Genomic DNA, 14,592 nt, shown 5'->3' with positions numbered 1-14,592 from the left:
CCACGGGGCCTGCACACCCAGTCCTGCAAGCAGAGCATTCAGCGGGCGTCTGTTGGGGGTGTCCGATCCCAGCTTCTGCCTCCCCTCCTGCTTGGAAACCCCCATGTTGTGGCCCCCCCCGCCCCTAGAGATGACCGCGCCCAGCCCTCGGAACCAGCGACCCTGTGACATCAGCGCTGTTGCCAAGGGTACTGCGGGCAACGCGAGCCCTGCGGGCAGTCTGTCAGCTGCTGCACTGGTGGTGACAAGCCCTCGGTTCTGGCAGCTGGCACATGCCACTGGTAGCGATGAGTTTGCTCCCGCTCCTCATCCTGCTGGCCCTGTGCTGGCCTGCGCACGGCGCCTGGGACAGCTGTGGGTAAGTGGCTGAGGCTCTGGGAGGGAGCTTGGGCAACCTGATGGGGTTCCCTGGAGGGTGCCCGCTTGTCCCCCGTGGCCACACCATGGCTTCCCCAGCCCCACGCGGGAGCCTCGGCTCCTTGCAGCGCCCGGGCTGCTGGCACAACTGGCCTGCGGGGGCTAAAGCAGAAACGGGGGCGGCCGCCCGCCTGCCCCACGGGGCTCTCTGGCCTCACTGTCCATGCAGTGCATCGTGGGGAGGGCAGACGGCTGACCTTCAGCCGGGACAGCAGCGAGCCATCGAGCAGGACGGTGATGAGTTTCTGGTTACAGGACCTGCGGGCTGCGGCCCACGGCTGCTCACTCCGGCACGTCGCGCGTCGTGGGAGGCACAGACGCCCAGCCGGGGGCCTGGCCCTGGATCGTGAGCATCCAGGATCCCTATGCAGCAGGCACGGGGCACATATGCGGAGGGTCCCTAATCAGCCCACAGTGGGTCCTCACAGCAGCCCACTGCTTCATCAAGGCCAGGTAAGGAGGGCCAGGAACGGGGATATCCCCCCAGCACTCGCGGGTGCCCCGTGCGCAGCACCACGTGCTACTCCCATCCCCTTTCCTTGCGGTACGCCCAGTGCCTGGGCACTGCAGAGCCCCGCTGAGAGGCTGCTCAGGAGAGGGCTGGGCTCCTGCCACGGCTTCCTAGCAGCCTCCAGCTCAACACGTCTTGAGCTCAAGGCACGCTCGGGCAGTCGCAGCCTCCGTAGCGCTGCTTTCCTCTCCCCCGCCTGAAGCAGATGACAGGGAACTGCTGGGCTGCTGCAGCACGTGGCTCCTCTCCCTCTGAGCCCTCTCCCCATCTGCCTTCCAGGCACATCAGCATGTGGCGCGTGGTGATCGGGGCCACCCAGTTGACTCATCTGGGACCGGAGGCCCAAGTGCGCAATATCAAGCGGCTGCTGGTTCACGAACACTACAGCAGCATCTCGGAGAGAAACGACATTGCGCTGCTGGAGTTGGACCAGCCTGTGCAGTGCGGCTACCACGTACAGCTCGCCTGTGTGCCCGACGCCTCCCTGCGAGTGTCAGAGCTGACAACCTGCTACGTCAGCGGCTGGGGGTCCACGACGGCGAGATGTGAGTTCCCAAAAGTGCTCGTGTCCTGAGTGCGAGCTCGGGGAGGTGGCTTGGGCGAGAGCCAGAGTGCGGCTGTGGGGACGTGTGCCCATAGAGAGATGGGCCTGGCCCAGGGCCCAAGGCCAGACAGAAGGGCAAGCCCCAGGGAAGGGGTTCACCCAGACAGGGCAGGAGACCTGGCAACGAGCTGCTGGGTGTTAATTCCTTTCTGTGCCCACAGCCGGAGGATCAACGGATGTCCTGCAGGAGGCCAAGGTCCACCTCATCAGCGTCAACCTCTGCAACAGCAGCCGGTGGTACGCAGGGGCCGTCCACCCCCACAACCTGTGCGCTGGCTATCCGCAGGGCGGCATCGACACCTGCCAGGTAGGAGCCTGCGACAAGGCAGCGCCCAGCGGCACAGGCAGCCCCGGCACGGCCGCCCAGACACACCCCGGCACGGGCTTTGCCTGGCAAGTCGCCCTCCCACCGCTGGGTCCCCGCCGCTGGCGGGGCTCACCTCCCCTTCCCCAGCTGCAGCTCCTTGCCCAGGGCCCCACTTGTCCCAGAGGCCCGGGGCTCTGCCCAGAAAGCCCATCCAGCGCTCCTGGCAGCCCCGAGGTCCAGATCCCAATCCCAAAACATCCCTCTTGCACACAGCCAGCATCGCTGTGCCGAGATGAGAGAGAGCCCTACCCCACAGGCTTACTACCCTCTCCCTGACAAGGTGCTGCAGGCCCCAGCACTGAGCAGAGCCTCTCTGTGCAGCACATACAGCCCTGGCAGGTGCTGGTGGCAGAGAGAAGGAGCCAGCCCTAGTGCTGCCAGCGGCCACCCGACACCACCTGAACCCTCCCTCTCTCCTCTGCTGCAGGGTGACAGCGGTGGTCCTCTTGTCTGCAAAGATAACAATGCTGACCACTTCTGGCTTGTTGGGGTGACCAGCTGGGGGAAAGGCTGCGCAAGAGCAAAACGGCCCGGCGTCTACACCTCCACTCAGCACTTCTATGACTGGATCCTGGTACAGATGGGGCTGCACCCAGCAGCAACGGCTCCTCCAACGCCACGGCCAGTCTTCACCTCAACCCCCTTTCAGAGGCCGAGGCCAATACCAACACAAGCGGGCAGCTCTACGGCCTGTCCATTTCCACTCCAGAAGCTGGTGGAATTCTTCACTCGGCTGCAGGAGCTCCTGCAGGGCCTGTGGGGTCAAAAGGCTCCGGCAGCAGCATGAGCAGGACCCAGCTCAAGCTGCAGCGCACCACGACCATCTCCTGCTGGGGCACTGCCTGCTGATCCAAAGGCAGCCGCAGTGTCAAAGGCCTGCTCGCTCCTGGCCACGCACACAAACGCTCCAGTTGAGCATTCCAGTTCTGGAAATAAAGTTGCCAATTTTCACAGCTCACCACGCTGCAGTCCAATTCAGTCTCCTGTGCAAGGCAAGGATTCCATGCCCGGCACCTGCAAAATGAGGCTGCAGGCAGCCAGGTCGGGCACAAAGGGAAAGAGCCACTCAGAAGGGCTGAACCCGGGACCTGGTCGGAGAGGAGGGTGCTCAGAGTCACCACGGCACAGACAAGACTGGCACATTCGGGGCTAGAAAGAGGACAGGAAAAATCAATGTGACACGCAGACAGCTTTGGGACATGTGCACACATACACGCTCCCTGGAGACACACGTGGGCTACAAAGAGAAGGTGCAATGCACACCCGCAGCGTGTGCACACCCGTACTCCAAGACACACGTCTGGAACACAGAGCGCAACGCACAGTGTTCACACACCCCCCCCGAGTGTGCACACACGTACACACCCACACACACACCCCCCACACACACGTGCACAGGCAGCGCGTGCACACGCTGCAGCACGCACGCACGAGGAACGCACCCACCCACACGCCCCGCACGCACGCACCCCGCGTGCACACACCCCTGCGCCCACCTGCAAGCTCACAGCGTGCACCCAGCCACGCGTGCGCTCGTAGAACGCACCTCCCACGGGGTCACACGCAAACTCCTTCACAGGAGATGCTGCAGACTACAGTTGAGCCTTTGGACCATCAAAATGAGGCCCTAGAGCATCAAAATGAGGCTTTGGAAGCCAGAGCTAACGCTTAGGAAAGGAAAAGCGAGGCTGGGTGCAAACAGACCTGTCAGACAGACAGACAGGAGTGTCAGGTACCGCTACTCGGAGGATACGCGTACAGGAGAGGGGAGAAGGGGGAACAGGCTGCGCTCGCCTTTCAGCCAGGTCAAGGAAACACGCACCGGGCTGTGAAGGGCAAGCGGGCTCTGAGCGTGAACACGAGCTACCACTACCCTAGCCTGTGAAATCTGGACTGGGTGTCAGCTAAGCGAGGCCGTCGTTCCCACCAAGCTTTGTTTCCGTTCAACTTTTCACCTTCAGAACGCTCTTTCTTTGCCAGCAGCCAGGCCTCTGGAGAAGACAAGATGCCTTCTCTCAGGCCGTCTTCTGCCTGCTCTGAGCAGATCTGGGGCACCACCTCCAGGTCAACTTTCAGAAACCGAAGCAGCCTTGAGTCCAGTTTGGGGCCCAGCCCTGGTGCCTCTGAAGCCGTGCTACACCTCAAGGGCCCTGAGAGCAGCTGTTCCACTTTCAGACAGAGAAAGTCCCTGGCATCCTAGGGACCAGGCTGGGCGCTCAGCTGTGTGCCTTATGTCTATCCACACAAGCCAGGATGCCAGCAGGGAGCTCCCACCACACCTTTCGTGAGCTTTGAGGCTGCCGCTCTTCAAGCCACGGCCTCCAGGGACCCAGCCCTGCTCGGCAAAGGCAACGCAGGTGGCTGGCTCCTGCTTCTCTCCCGTGACTGCCCTGCATGCCCGCATGTGAGCACGGCTCCGCCATACAGCTGCAGAAGGCAGACTGACGAGCTGAGGCCGATGCAGGATTGACCAAAGCCATGGAGAGTGGCATGTGGGGCTGAGAGCAGGAGCAGCCTTCTCTGTTTAGGGCTTGCACTTGCCTGTCCTCGGCCACGCGCACCAGGTGCCACAACCGCCCTTGTCGGTGCTGGCCCAGAACAGCAACAGAACGCACAGACAGCAAGGTCAGGAAGCCTGCCAGAGGGGGTTGCCGGGGGTGACAGGAAGGGTGACGCTGCTTGGGTCTGCTCGGTTTATTGGGCTCGCACATCACTGCTTGCCTGCCGCGGCTGTAACCGGATCGGCTCTCTAACACCCAAACGTGCGTACTGCCTGTAGTAGTCACGTTCCCTGATGTACGTTTGTTGGGAAGGACCTGGTGGCAAAGGGCTGCGGAGAGCAGGGGTCAGTGAGTTCCCCAGAGAGGCTGTGGTGCCACACTGGGTTTTTTCCTGCTCGCCGTTGGCAGGCAGTGCTGGGGGCCGACGCTGCTGCCTGCCACGGGGCCTGCACACCCAGTCCTGCAAGCAGAGCATTCAGCGGGCGTCTGTTGGGGGTGTCCGATCCCAGCTTCTGCCTCCCCTCCTGCTTGGAAACCCCCATGTTGTGGCCCCCCCCGCCCCTAGAGACGACCGCGCCCAGCCCCCGGAACCAGCGACCCTGTGACATCAGCGCTGTTGCCAAGGGTACTGCGGGCAACGCGAGCCCTGCGGGCAGTCTGTCAGCTGCTGCACTGGTGGTGACAAGCCCTCGGTTCTGGCAGCTGGCACATGCCACTGGTAGCGATGAGTTTGCTCCCGCTCCTCATCCTGCTGGCCCTGTGCTGGCCTGCGCACGGCGCCTGGGACAGCTGTGGGTAAGTGGCTGAGGCTCTGGGAGGGAGCTTGGGCAACCTGATGGGGTTCCCTGGAGGGTGCCCGCTTGTCCCCCGTGGCCACACCACGGCTTCCCCAGCCCCACGCAGGAGCCTCGGCTCCTTGCAGCGCCCGGGCTGCTGGCACAACTGGCCTGCGGGGGCTAAAGCAGAAACGGGGGCGGCCGCCCGCCTGCCCCACGGGGCTCTCTGGCCTCGCTGTCCATGCAGTGCATCGTGGGGAGGGCAGACGGCTGACCTTCAGCCGGGACAGCAGCGAGCCATCGAGCAGGACCGGTGATGAGTTTCTGGTTACAGGACCTGCGGGCTGCGGCCCACGGCTGCTCACTCCGGCACGTCGCGCGTCGTGGGAGGCACAGACGCCCAGCCGGGGGCCTGGCCCTGGATCGTGAGCATCCAGGATCCCTATGCAGCAGGCACGGGGCACATACGCGGAGGGTCCCTAATCAGCCCACAGTGGGTCCTCACAGCAGCCCACTGCTTCATCAAGGCCAGGTAAGGAGGGCCAGGAACGGGGATATCCCCCCAGCACTCGCGGGTGCCCCGTGCGCAGCACCACGTGCTACTCCCATCCCCTTTCCTTGCGGTACGCCCAGTGCCTGGGCACTGCAGAGCCCCGCTGAGAAGCTGCTCAGGAGAGGGCTGGGCTCCTGCCACGGCTTCCTAGCAGCCTCCAGCTCAACACGTCTTGAGCTCAAGGCACGCTCGGGCAGTCGCAGCCTCCGTAGCGCTGCTTTCCTCTCCCCCGCCTGAAGCAGATGACAGGGAACTGCTGGGCTGCTGCAGCACGTGGCTCCTCTCCCTCTGAGCCCTCTCCCCATCTGCCTTCCAGGCACATCAGCATGTGGCGCGTGGTGATCGGGGCCACCCAGTTGACTCATCTGGGACCGGAGGCCCAAGTGCGCAATATCAAGCGGCTGCTGGTTCACGAACACTACAGCAGCATCTCGGAGAGAAACGACATTGCGCTGCTGGAGTTGGACCAGCCTGTGCAGTGCGGCTACCACGTACAGCTCGCCTGTGTGCCCGACGCCTCCCTGCGAGTGTCAGAGCTGACAACCTGCTACGTCAGCGGCTGGGGGTCCACGACGGCGAGATGTGAGTTCCCAAAAGTGCTCGTGTCCTGAGTGCGAGCTCGGGGAGGTGGCTTGGGCGAGAGCCAGAGTGCGGCTGTGGGGACGTGTGCCCATAGAGAGATGGGCCTGGCCCAGGGCCCAAGGCCAGACAGAAGGGCAAGCCCCAGGGAAGGGGTTCACCCAGACAGGGCAGGAGACCTGGCAACGAGCTGCTGGGTGTTAATTCCTTTCTGTGCCCACAGCCGGAGGATCAACGGATGTCCTGCAGGAGGCCAAGGTCCACCTCATCAGCGTCAACCTCTGCAACAGCAGCCGGTGGTACGCAGGGGCCGTCCACCCCCACAACCTGTGCGCTGGCTATCCGCAGGGCGGCATCGACACCTGCCAGGTAGGAGCCTGCGACAAGGCAGCGCCCAGCGGCACAGGCAGCCCCGGCACGGCCGCCCAGACACACCCCGGCACGGGCTTTGCCTGGCAAGTCGCCCTCCCACCGCTGGGTCCCCGCCGCTGGCGGGGCTCACCTCCCCTTCCCCAGCTGCAGCTCCTTGCCCAGGGCCCCACTTGTCCCAGAGGCCCGGGGCTCTGCCCAGAAAGCCCATCCAGCGCTCCTGGCAGCCCCGAGGTCCAGATCCCAATCCCAAAACATCCCTCTTGCACACAGCCAGCATCGCTGTGCCGAGATGAGAGAGAGCCCTACCCCACAGGCTTACTACCCTCTCCCTGACAAGGTGCTGCAGGCCCCAGCACTGAGCAGAGCCTCTCTGTGCAGCACATACAGCCCTGGCAGGTGCTGGTGGCAGAGAGAAGGAGCCAGCCCTAGTGCTGCCAGCGGCCACCCGACACCACCTGAACCCTCCCTCTCTCCTCTGCTGCAGGGTGACAGCGGTGGTCCTCTTGTCTGCAAAGATAACAATGCTGACCACTTCTGGCTTGTTGGGGTGACCAGCTGGGGGAAAGGCTGCGCAAGAGCAAAACGGCCCGGCGTCTACACCTCCACTCAGCACTTCTATGACTGGATCCTGGTACAGATGGGGCTGCACCCAGCAGCAATGGCTCCTCCAACGCCACGGCCAGTCTTCACCTCAACCCCCTTTCAGAGGCCGAGGCCAATACCAACACAAGCGGGCAGCTCTACGGCCTGTCCATTTCCACTCCAGAAGCTGGTGGAATTCTTCACTCGGCTGCAGGAGCTCCTGCAGGGCCTGTGGGGTCAAAAGGCTCCGGCAGCAGCATGAGCAGGACCCAGCTCAAGCTGCAGCGCACCACGACCATCTCCTGCTGGGGCACTGCCTGCTGATCCAAAGGCAGCCGCAGTGTCAAAGGCCTGCTCGCTCCTGGCCACGCACACAAACGCTCCAGTTGAGCATTCCAGTTCTGGAAATAAAGTTGCCAATTTTCACAGCTCACCACGCTGCAGTCCAATTCAGTCTCCTGTGCAAGGCAAGGATTCCATGCCCGGCACCTGCAAAATGAGGCTGCAGGCAGCCAGGTCGGGCACAAAGGGAAAGAGCCACTCAGAAGGGCTGAACCCGGGACCTGGTCGGAGAGGAGGGTGCTCAGAGTCACCACGGCACAGACAAGACTGGCACATTCGGGGCTAGAAAGAGGACAGGAAAAATCAATGTGACACGCAGACAGCTTTGGGACATGTGCACACATACACGCTCCCTGGAGACACACGTGGGCTACAAAGAGAAGGTGCGATGCACACCCGCAGCGTGTGCACACCCGTACTCCAAGACACACGTCTGGAACACAGAGCGCAACGCACAGTGTTCACACACACCCCCCGAGTGTGCACACACGTACACACCCACACACACACCCCCCACACACACGTGCACAGGCAGCGCGTGCACACGCTGCAGCACGCACGCACGAGGAACGCACCCACCCACACGCCCCGCACGCACGCACCCCGCGTGCACACACCCCTGCGCCCACCTGCAAGCTCACAGCGTGCACCCAGCCACGCGTGCGCTCGTAGAACGCACCTCCCACGGGGTCACACGCAAACTCCTTCACAGGAGATGCTGCAGACTACAGTTGAGCCTTTGGACCATCAAAATGAGGCCCTAGAGCATCAAAATGAGGCTTTGGAAGCCAGAGCTAACGCTTAGGAAAGGAAAAGCGAGGCTGGGTGCAAACAGACCTGTCAGACAGACAGACAGGAGTGTCAGGTACCGCTACTCGGAGGATACGCGTACAGGAGAGGGGAGAAGGGGGAACAGGCTGCGCTCGCCTTTCAGCCAGGTCAAGGAAACACGCACCGGGCTGTGAAGGGCAAGCGGGCTCTGAGCGTGAACACGAGCTACCACTACCCTAGCCTGTGAAATCTGGACTGGGTGTCAGCTAAGCGAGGCCGTCGTTCCCACCAAGCTTTGTTTCCGTTCAACTTTTCACCTTCAGAACGCTCTTTCTTTGCCAGCAGCCAGGCCTCTGGAGAAGACAAGATGCCTTCTCTCAGGCCGTCTTCTGCCTGCTCTGAGCAGATCTGGGGCACCACCTCCAGGTCAACTTTCAGAAACCGAAGCAGCCTTGAGTCCAGTTTGGGGCCCAGCCCTGGTGCCTCTGAAGCCGTGCTACACCTCAAGGGCCCTGAGAGCAGCTGTTCCACTTTCAGACAGAGAAAGTCCCTGGCATCCTAGGGACCAGGCTGGGCGCTCAGCTGTGTGCCTTATGTCTATCCACACAAGCCAGGATGCCAGCAGGGAGCTCCCACCACACCTTTCGTGAGCTTTGAGGCTGCCGCTCTTCAAGCCACGGCCTCCAGGGACCCAGCCCTGCTCGGCAAAGGCAACGCAGGTGGCTGGCTCCTGCTTCTCTCCCGTGACTGCCCTGCATGCCCGCATGTGAGCACGGCTCCGCCATACAGCTGCAGAAGGCAGACTGACGAGCTGAGGCCGATGCAGGATTGACCAAAGCCATGGAGAGTGGCATGTGGGGCTGAGAGCAGGAGCAGCCTTCTCTGTTTAGGGCTTGCACTTGCCTGTCCTCGGCCACGCGCACCAGGTGCCACAACCGCCCTTGTCGGTGCTGGCCCAGAACAGCAACAGAACGCACAGACAGCAAGGTCAGGAAGCCTGCCAGAGGGGGTTGCCGGGGGTGACAGGAAGGGTGACGCTGCTTGGGTCTGCTCGGTTTATTGGGCTCGCACATCACTGCTTGCCTGCCGCAGCTGTAACCGGATCGGCTCTCTAACACCCAAACGTGCGTACTGCCTGTAGTAGTCACGTTCCCTGATGTACGTTTGTTGGGAAGGACCTGGTGGCAAAGGGCTGCGGAGAGCAGGGGTCAGTGAGTTCCCCAGAGAGGCTGTGGTGCCACACTGGGTTTTTTCCTGCTCGCCGTTGGCAGGCAGTGCTGGGGGCCGACGCTGCTGCCTGCCACGGGGCCTGCACACCCAGTCCTGCAAGCAGAGCATTCAGCGGGCGTCTGTTGGGGGTGTCCGATCCCAGCTTCTGCCTCCCCTCCTGCTTGGAAACCCCCATGTTGTGGCCCCCCCCGCCCCTAGAGACGACCGCGCCCAGCCCCCGGAACCAGCGACCCTGTGACATCAGCGCTGTTGCCAAGGGTACTGCGGGCAACGCGAGCCCTGCGGGCAGTCTGTCAGCTGCTGCACTGGTGGTGACAAGCCCTCGGTTCTGGCAGCTGGCACATGCCACTGGTAGCGATGAGTTTGCTCCCGCTCCTCATCCTGCTGGCCCTGTGCTGGCCTGCGCACGGCGCCTGGGACAGCTGTGGGTAAGTGGCTGAGGCTCTGGGAGGGAGCTTGGGCAACCTGATGGGGTTCCCTGGAGGGTGCCCGCTTGTCCCCCGTGGCCACACCACGGCTTCCCCAGCCCCACGCAGGAGCCTCGGCTCCTTGCAGCGCCCGGGCTGCTGGCACAACTGGCCTGCGGGGGCTAAAGCAGAAACGGGGGCGGCCGCCCGCCTGCCCCACGGGGCTCTCTGGCCTCGCTGTCCATGCAGTGCATCGTGGGGAGGGCAGACGGCTGACCTTCAGCCGGGACAGCAGCGAGCCATCGAGCAGGACCGGTGATGAGTTTCTGGTTACAGGACCTGCGGGCTGCGGCCCACGGCTGCTCACTCCGGCACGTCGCGCGTCGTGGGAGGCACAGACGCCCAGCCGGGGGCCTGGCCCTGGATCGTGAGCATCCAGGATCCCTATGCAGCAGGCACGGGGCACATATGCGGAGGGTCCCTAATCAGCCCACAGTGGGTCCTCACAGCAGCCCACTGCTTCATCAAGGCCAGGTAAGGAGGGCCAGGAACGGGGATATCCCCCCAGCACTCGCGGGTGCCCCGTGCGCAGCACCACGTGCTACTCCCATCCCCTTTCCTTGCGGTACGCCCAGTGCCTGGGCACTGCAGAGCCCCGCTGAGAAGCTGCTCAGGAGAGGGCTGGGCTCCTGCCACGGCTTCCTAGCAGCCTCCAGCTCAACACGTCTTGAGCTCAAGGCACGCTCGGGCAGTCGCAGCCTCCGTAGCGCTGCTTTCCTCTCCCCCGCCTGAAGCAGATGACAGGGAACTGCTGGGCTGCTGCAGCACGTGGCTCCTCTCCCTCTGAGCCCTCTCCCCATCTGCCTTCCAGGCACATCAGCATGTGGCGCGTGGTGATCGGGGCCACCCAGTTGACTCATCTGGGACCGGAGGCCCAAGTGCGCAATATCAAGCGGCTGCTGGTTCACGAACACTACAGCAGCATCTCGGAGAGAAACGACATTGCGCTGCTGGAGTTGGACCAGCCTGTGCAGTGCGGCTACCACGTACAGCTCGCCTGTGTGCCCGACGCCTCCCTGCGAGTGTCAGAGCTGACAACCTGCTACGTCAGCGGCTGGGGGTCCACGACGGCGAGATGTGAGTTCCCAAAAGTGCTCGTGTCCTGAGTGCGAGCTCGGGGAGGTGGCTTGGGCGAGAGCCAGAGTGCGGCTGTGGGGACGTGTGCCCATAGAGAGATGGGCCTGGCCCAGGGCCCAAGGCCAGACAGAAGGGCAAGCCCCAGGGAAGGGGTTCACCCAGACAGGGCAGGAGACCTGGCAACGAGCTGCTGGGTGTTAATTCCTTTCTGTGCCCACAGCCGGAGGATCAACGGATGTCCTGCAGGAGGCCAAGGTCCACCTCATCAGCGTCAACCTCTGCAACAGCAGCCGGTGGTACGCAGGGGCCGTCCACCCCCACAACCTGTGCGCTGGCTATCCGCAGGGCGGCATCGACACCTGCCAGGTAGGAGCCTGCGACAAGGCAGCGCCCAGCGGCACAGGCAGCCCCGGCACGGCCGCCCAGACACACCCCGGCACGGGCTTTGCCTGGCAAGTCGCCCTCCCACCGCTGGGTCCCCGCCGCTGGCGGGGCTCACCTCCCCTTCCCCAGCTGCAGCTCCTTGCCCAGGGCCCCACTTGTCCCAGAGGCCCGGGGCTCTGCCCAGAAAGCCCATCCAGCGCTCCTGGCAGCCCCGAGGTCCAGATCCCAATCCCAAAACATCCCTCTTGCACACAGCCAGCATCGCTGTGCCGAGATGAGAGAGAGCCCTACCCCACAGGCTTACTACCCTCTCCCTGACAAGGTGCTGCAGGCCCCAGCACTGAGCAGAGCCTCTCTGTGCAGCACATACAGCCCTGGCAGGTGCTGGTGGCAGAGAGAAGGAGCCAGCCCTAGTGCTGCCAGCGGCCACCCGACACCACCTGAACCCTCCCTCTCTCCTCTGCTGCAGGGTGACAGCGGTGGTCCTCTTGTCTGCAAAGATAACAATGCTGACCACTTCTGGCTTGTTGGGGTGACCAGCTGGGGGAAAGGCTGCGCAAGAGCAAAACGGCCCGGCGTCTACACCTCCACTCAGCACTTCTATGACTGGATCCTGGTACAGATGGGGCTGCACCCAGCAGCAATGGCTCCTCCAACGCCACGGCCAGTCTTCACCTCAACCCCCTTTCAGAGGCCGAGGCCAATACCAACACAAGCGGGCAGCTCTACGGCCTGTCCATTTCCACTCCAGAAGCTGGTGGAATTCTTCACTCGGCTGCAGGAGCTCCTGCAGGGCCTGTGGGGTCAAAAGGCTCCGGCAGCAGCATGAGCAGGACCCAGCTCAAGCTGCAGCGCACCACGACCATCTCCTGCTGGGGCACTGCCTGCTGATCCAAAGGCAGCCGCAGTGTCAAAGGCCTGCTCGCTCCTGGCCACGCACACAAACGCTCCAGTTGAGCATTCCAGTTCTGGAAATAAAGTTGCCAATTTTCACAGCTCACCACGCTGCAGTCCAATTCAGTCTCCTGTGCAAGGCAAGGATTCCATGCCCGGCACCTGCAAAATGAGGCTGCAGGCAGCCAGGTCGGGCACAAAGGGAAAGAGCCACTCAGAAGGGCTGAACCCGGGACCTGGTCGGAGAGGAGGGTGCTCAGAGTCACCACGGCACAGACAAGACTGGCACATTCGGGGCTAGAAAGAGGACAGGAAAAATCAATGTGACACGCAGACAGCTTTGGGACATGTGCACACATACACGCTCCCTGGAGACACACGTGGGCTACAAAGAGAAGGTGCGATGCACACCCGCAGCGTGTGCACACCCGTACTCCAAGACACACGTCTGGAACACAGAGCGCAACGCACAGTGTTCACACACACCCCCCGAGTGTGCACACACATACACACCCACACACACACCCCCCACACACACGTGCACAGGCAGCGCGTGCACACGCTGCAGCACGCACGCACGAGGAACGCACCCACCCACACGCCCCGCACGCACGCACCCCGCGTGCACACACCCCTGCGCCCACCTGCAAGCTCACAGCGTGCACCCAGCCACGCGTGCGCTCGTAGAACGCACCTCCCACGGGGTCACACGCAAACTCCTTCACAGGAGATGCTGCAGACTACAGTTGAGCCTTTGGACCATCAAAATGAGGCCCTAGAGCATCAAAATGAGGCTTTGGAAGCCAGAGCTAACGCTTAGGAAAGGAAAAGCGAGGCTGGGTGCAAACAGACCTGTCAGACAGACAGACAGGAGTGTCAGGTACCGCTACTCGGAGGATACGCGTACAGGAGAGGGGAGAAGGGGGAACAGGCTGCGCTCGCCTTTCAGCCAGGTCAAGGAAACACGCACCGGGCTGTGAAGGGCAAGCGGGCTCTGAGCGTGAACACGAGCTACCACTACCCTAGCCTGTGAAATCTGGACTGGGTGTCAGCTAAGCGAGGCCGTCGTTCCCACCAAGCTTTGTTTCCGTTCAACTTTTCACCTTCAGAACGCTCTTTCTTTGCCAGCAGCCAGGCCTCTGGAGAAGACAAGATGCCTTCTCTCAGGCCGTCTTCTGCCTGCTCTGAGCAGATCTGGGGCACCACCTCCAGGTCAACTTTCAGAAACCGAAGCAGCCTTGAGTCCAGTTTGGGGCCCAGCCCTGGTGCCTCTGAAGCCGTGCTACACCTCAAGGGCCCTGAGAGCAGCTGTTCCACTTTCAGACAGAGAAAGTCCCTGGCATCCTAGGGACCAGGCTGGGCGCTCAGCTGTGTGCCTTATGTCTATCCACACAAGCCAGGATGCCAGCAGGGAGCTCCCACCACACCTTTCGTGAGCTTTGAGGCTGCCGCTCTTCAAGCCACGGCCTCCAGGGACCCAGCCCTGCTCGGCAAAGGCAACGCAGGTGGCTGGCTCCTGCTTCTCTCCCGTGACTGCCCTGCATGCCCGCATGTGAGCACGGCTCCGCCATACAGCTGCAGAAGGCAGACTGACGAGCTGAGGCCGATGCAGGATTGACCAAAGCCATGGAGAGTGGCATGTGGGGCTGAGAGCAGGAGCAGCCTTCTCTGTTTAGGGCTTGCACTTGCCTGTCCTCGGCCACGCGCACCAGGTGCCACAACCGCCCTTGTCGGTGCTGGCCCAGAACAGCAACAGAACGCACAGACAGCAAGGTCAGGAAGCCTGCCAGAGGGGGTTGCCGGGGGTGACAGGAAGGGTGACGCTGCTTGGGTCTGCTCGGTTTATTGGGCTCGCACATCACTGCTTGCCTGCCGCAGCTGTAACCGGATCGGCTCTCTAACACCCAAACGTGCGTACTGCCTGTAGTAGTCACGTTCCCTGATGTACGTTTGTTGGGAAGGACCTGGTGGCAAAGGGCTGCGGAGAGCAGGGGTCAGTGAGTTCCCCAGAGAGGCTGTGGTGCCACACTGGGTTTTTTCCTGCTCGCCGTTGGCAGGCAGTGCTGGGGGCCGACGCTGCTGCCTGCCACGGGGCCTGCACACCCAGTCCTGCAAGCAGAGCATTCAGCGGGCGTCTGTTGGGGGTGTCCGATCCCAGCTTCTGC

Source organism: Strix aluco, chromosome 9 (genome assembly GCF_031877795.1).
Source record: "Strix aluco isolate bStrAlu1 chromosome 9, bStrAlu1.hap1, whole genome shotgun sequence".
Lineage (NCBI taxonomy): Eukaryota > Metazoa > Chordata > Aves > Strigiformes > Strigidae > Strix > Strix aluco.
The sequence above is the reverse complement of the archived record's forward strand: the minus strand, read 5'-3'. Positions refer to the sequence as shown.